The following is a 5,831-nucleotide window of genomic DNA, read 5'->3' on the forward strand; positions in this document are numbered from 1 at the left end:
CTCAGGGAACCGAGGTTACGACAATAACCAGAGACGTTCCCTTTCGAGCGAAGGCTCCTGTCAGCAAAAAGGACTGGCGAAGCTCGCGGCTTGCTGGCGGCAGTGGGCCTCATCCCTGTGAGGCCACGAGCGATGCTCCTCAGAGTCCTCTAAAAGCTCAGACGAGAACCTCCAAGTGGTGCCAACTCACACCAAGAACATTTCAGAAGCAACTGGATTCGCAAGAGCACGAGATTTGCCTGTCCGACTGAATTTTTCTTGGTTTTTAGTGTTTTATCATGGGTTAGTTGACTAAATGGTTGTTTTGTCCGGATTAATTGTGTTTACTGCTAAGTCCTGCTGTTGTGCTATAGCCTACAGTACAGACAAGTTAATACACTTAAAAATCCAGTTATAAACGACAAGAATAAAAGATTCTAGCTATGTTTTAGTCTGCACAGCATGTTTATTTTGTATTTGAACTGTGCTGCTTGGAAGCAGCGTCCGCCAAAAACAGACTAGGTGCCTATCTTTAGCGAATCAGCGCGGAGAGCCGCTGGCATGTGAGCAGCCGCTGCTGTGACAAAAAAGCTCAAGCTTGCGGTGTGAAACGGGCATAACAGTCTTTATTTTCTCCCGACATCAGAGCCCCTGAGGATGCAGTGGATTAGTTTTGTTTTTGATGGTAACGCAACACCCAATACACATTCCAATAAAATGGAAGAGAGGGGCGGGGTGAGCAGAGCTCATTAGCATTTAAAGAGACAAGCACAGAAACGGGCCACTGTGAACAGAGCTGTTTTTGACAAGGTAAACAACCTGGGTGTTTTACACGACCACTGAGGAATTTTAACCAAAGTATGTTGCATACATTTCATGAAGACCCTAAAGAATCATACCAACTGGGCATCCAATGTCCCCTTTAAAGTACCATGCACAAGGGAACAAGGAGGTCATTATAAATGGAATGCCTGAGAAAACTGTGTTCACATTTTTGTTGTGTTAAATGTGTGTGACTGCATTTAAGTGTGAATGCATGTTATTTTCATGGGAGATGACTTGGGCCCAATCCCAATTCTACCCCTTAGCCCTTCCCCTTTCCCCTACCCCTCAACATATTTTCATGTCTGATCAGGGCGATATGAGCGAACAAAAACGCACATAAATGTAAGCATTTTTGGCATTAATAAAGATTTTAACGAAAAGTAATCATTTGTTTTATGTTACATTCAATCGTGAGTTCATATTTACAGTCATGTTACTCAAAGAAATGTTTGCAAAAAATTGCTATATTTGCTAACTAACGTCATATCATCATAGACTGCACGATAGTGCCACAACATATTTTTATGTCTGATCAGGGCGATAACCACCGTAGACATTGAGGGGGGCTAGTCCCCCTAATAATTAGAAATCGCTAAACCCTTTTCTCAAATATTGCCAATTCGAGAGAGAGAGAGAGAGAGAGAGAGAGAGAGAGAGAGAGAGAGAGAGAGAGAGAGAGAGAGAGAGAGAGAGAGAGAGAGAGAGAGAGAGATGAAAGTTGCGTTTATGCACGTCTGTGCGTTTCTCTTTTTAGAGTGAGTTTACTTCAAAAACAGCATTTTATCCTCTCGTTGCTGGAAATTATAATGTAGCGATTCAGTATTGAAACTGTTATTAATAAAAGTCGTGGGGCAGCGTTGACAAGTTTCTTTTCTCCTGGATGTGTGATCTGCGGTAGGGGAAGGGGAAGGGGAAGGGGTATAAAATAGAATTGGGATTGGGCCTTGGTTTTTCATTAATTTATGAGTCCTCATCCCACCACATTCCAGGGATTTCTGGGATAGTTCCAGTCCTCCAGTGACTGCACTTTGATTACAACAACTGAAGTGTTCATTATGTGTGTGTGTTTGTATACAAATTAGCATGAACACAGACAACACAAATTCCTTTCAACAGAGTTTGATCTGTTTAAAAAAAAAAAAATAATTTAAAAATTTAAAGTTATGACAAATATTTCCAACATGGATAATTCACAGAATTCATCTGTGTGTGTGTGCTATAAGCAGCTGTGCACACTCTTGTAAATGCACTCCTAACTGTACAGTAATTGGGCCACTGGGCTTTACGAGGCTGCCATAAATTTGTCGCTCTTGTGCTAAAGGCTATTATTATTTTGACTTAAGAACCTTCTGCAGGGACACATTCACCCTCTATCTGCCACACAGACACACAAATCCACTCAACATTACATAGTTTTCTAATTGTTTTCCTTCAGGGTCTTTCTTAAAAATGCATTACATATATCCATTTTGGCTTTTTCTTATAAACAGACCCACATTAACCTTGCAACCATGATTTACGTACTATTTAAAAAAAAATAAATTAATACTTTTATTCAGCAAGGACACATTAAATTAATCAAAAGTGACAGTAAAGACATTTATAATGTTACAAAAAATGATGCTGTTGTTTTGAATTTTCTATTCATTAAATATTCCTGAAAAATTCTACCATGTTTCAAGCAGCACAACTGTTGTCAACATTGACTATAATAAGAAATGTTTCTTGAGCAGCAAATCAGCATATTAGAATGATTTCTGAAGGATTATGTGACACTGAAGACTGGAGTAATGATGCTGAAAATTCAGATTTGACATCACAGGAAAAAATTACATTTTAACATACACTAAAATAGAAAACAGTTATTTTAAATTACATTAATATTTCACAATATTACCGTGTTTACTGTATTGTTCATCAAATAAATGCAGCCTTGGTGAGCATAAGAAACTTCTTTCAAAAACATAAAAAAAAAAGTTGAAAAAAAAAAAAGAAATGTAGTCAGCTACTCATTATCACAAAACAAAGCCAGACACAAATGGCTGTGAACATTAATATTACATAGCCAAAAGAATAATGTGCCATGAAATATTGATTTGAATTGAAATTATTTTATTCATTTACTAGAACAGCTTTGCAGGAAATACAGTTTAGCGGAATAATGCGATTGACCAATCAAAATAAGGTATTCCAGAGAAATAAGGTATTCCAGAGAGCCATAAAATAATAATAATATAAATAATAATAAGAATTATATGTAAAGGATAATGAATGATTTTAATGCACGACATGGAGGCCAACCAAGAACCACCCGACGCGAAATGGTAAGACATTTATTTGAATGAATTATAGCATTAATCTGAATGAATTATTGATTGAGAAAGAGAGAGAAAGAGAGAGAGAGAGAGAGAGAGATGACAGTTGTGTGTGTGAATTACCAGCGTCTGTGCTTCACTCTCTACAAACAGAAGCAGTTTAGTTACTTCAAAAACAGCGATTTTACCACCTCGTTGCTGAGGAATATAATGTAGCAATCTATTATGTAGGCTATTTTATTAATAAAATTTGCGGGCCAGTGCTGACACTAAGGGTACTTTCACACTTGGTTCGCTTGCCTGGTCCAAACCCGAGTTCGATTGCTCCCCCTCCCCCCGCTGAACTGCGTTCATATTATTTTATTTGGGTCCGAACCGCGGTTCATTTGCGTCATCAAGCCAGCAGCTGTTTACCCCGTTGCTTAGTAAAGACGGCACAGGTCCGCAGGAGAAGGCAGCAAATGCATAACATTGCTCTCTGCGCTTTTATATATTTACGTTTTTGAACCGTTCGTTTTGTTTACAAAGCTTCGGTACATAACGGCACTTAGGTCTGTCATACGAATGTGCAAATGCTCTAAAGAACACTGAAGGCGAACAGAAATGAGATATACAGCTCTCTCTTTGCAGCGCATCAGTCATGCTCATCAGGAAAGTGAGTGAAACACACACACAAACACACATTTTTATCAAATAATACATCATTAATAGCGGTTCATTTCCGCGATTTGGTAAGATTGCTTTCACATCAGCAGCGAACCGTACCCCAGACCACCCTTTTTAAGTGGACTCGGGTACGGTTCGCGGGTGCGCACCCGAGTTTGGAAGACAGCGTTCACATTATCCAAACGAACCGAACTCTGGCGTCAATCGAACCCAAGTGCGCACCAAAAGTGCTAGTGTGAAAGCACCCTAAGTTTCTGTGTGTGCGCAGCATGATCTCGAACCTCTCTCCCTCTCACTGTGTTTATGTGCGAGTGATGTGTGTGTTTGTGTGCATCAATTAAAGAAGTGCATTAATATAGAATGGTGATTAAACTGACTTGGAACTACCTGTGCATTAAACGGTTTTAATGCATACCTGCCAGCCAATCAGAATTGAGTATTCAGACAGACCATGGTATGTATAAATATGGTATGTATAATGTAATAGAAAATACCTCAGCCAATCAGAAGCTGTTATTTGTTCTTTGTCGTCAATTCTTCGGAGTTATTTTTGTACAGAGGGGGAGGATGGTGGGGTAACAACATACAAAACTGACAGCATAATAACACTGCTGAAAACTAAGTGCACACCTGATATACACACACAAACACAGACATTGTTAATTTCGTTGACGAATAATTTTCATCAATTTTCGTCAACGACATTTTTTTCACTTACGACAATGAGACGATAACGAACTAAAACTCTTTTTGAATGACAACAACGAAAACTAAATCTATTGACATTTTCGTCAATGAATAAAAACGAGACGAAAATATTAGGGAGGGACGATTTGGGATGAATAATTTTCATCAATTTTCGTCAACGACATTTTTTTCACTGACGACAATGAGGCGATAACGAACTAAAACTCTTTTTGAATGACAAAAACGAAAACTAAATCTATTGACATTTTCGTCAATGAATAAAAACGAGACGAAAATATTAGGGAGGGACGATTTGGGAAGAGATTCATTCAGAACGAATCTGCTGCGTGGTTCGAAGGTTAGATGCGTACATATGAACCGGCGGGACATAAGCTAACACACTTGGTTGCTGCACGTCGCATAAAACGTTAAAAAAGTCAATATATGGGTGTAAGAGACGAGCAGACATATGGATAAATCTGACGACCCAAGAGAGAACTCAATTCGGTCCGGTTTTCTGAGCGCAGACACTGAAGCATAGGCTACACACAGAAAGCGTGTCTCACAGCGCACGAGTACTCTTTCGCGTCGCATGAACGGAGAATTGCACACAAAATGATGTCGAATTGTCCGTTTTGACAAGTATTCACGTAAACAGAGTTGATTACGTCTTAAGTGAGAACATAAACAGTAGGGAGAACATGTATCAGTACATTGCATCCATTGCAGCTGTTTATTCGGTTTTAAAGGGATAGCAGCCTAATTTAGTTGCTATTGTCCGAGTCATTGATGTTAATCAAGCAACAAAAGTAAAGAGACAGCAGCTTAATTTAGTTGCTATTGTGCGAGTCATTGATGTTAATCAAGCAACAAATGAAAGACAGAAAATCACACACTACTCTTGACTGAAAAACTTTAGCAGCACTAAAGATTAATCAAAATTTATTTATAGAAATAAATATGTCTGCTTGAAAGAATGAAGAATATGGTAAACAAGTTGCTATAAAGAATGCATAATTAGCCTATATAACCATTGGTATTTCATTAAAAAGAAGACCATGTTCTTGTTCTTTATGAGAAGTGGTTTTATTTAATTTTAACATAAAGGCATGTTGTGTGTCACCGCAGTTAAATCGGTGTCTATCATGATAAAACCTTAATATCAAACCTATATAATGAGTTTGGACATTTTAGAGAAATGCTTAATAAATGCACTGTAACTAAACACCTTAGATTTTAGCCGACTAAATTTACTATAGATTTAGTAGTTGACTAAAATTTTATGAAATTTAGTCGACTAAAACTAGACTAAAACTAAAAACAATTCAGATGACTAAAATATGATTAAAACTAAATGGC

The 5,831-nt window shown here is 38.0% G+C and overlaps 1 protein-coding gene across 1 annotated transcript in view; it reads right to left on the reverse strand.

Moving 5' to 3' along the window:
* Positions 1–5,831, reverse strand: part of LOC107683428 (collagen alpha-4(IV) chain-like) — a 47,030-nt gene that overhangs the window by 32,534 nt on the left and 8,665 nt on the right. The gene's annotated exons all lie outside the window — the stretch shown is intronic.

This window comes from Sinocyclocheilus anshuiensis, unplaced genomic scaffold (genome assembly GCF_001515605.1).
Source record: "Sinocyclocheilus anshuiensis isolate Anshui unplaced genomic scaffold, SAMN03320099.WGS_v1.1 scaffold1170, whole genome shotgun sequence".
NCBI classification, from domain to species: domain Eukaryota; kingdom Metazoa; phylum Chordata; class Actinopteri; order Cypriniformes; family Cyprinidae; genus Sinocyclocheilus; species Sinocyclocheilus anshuiensis.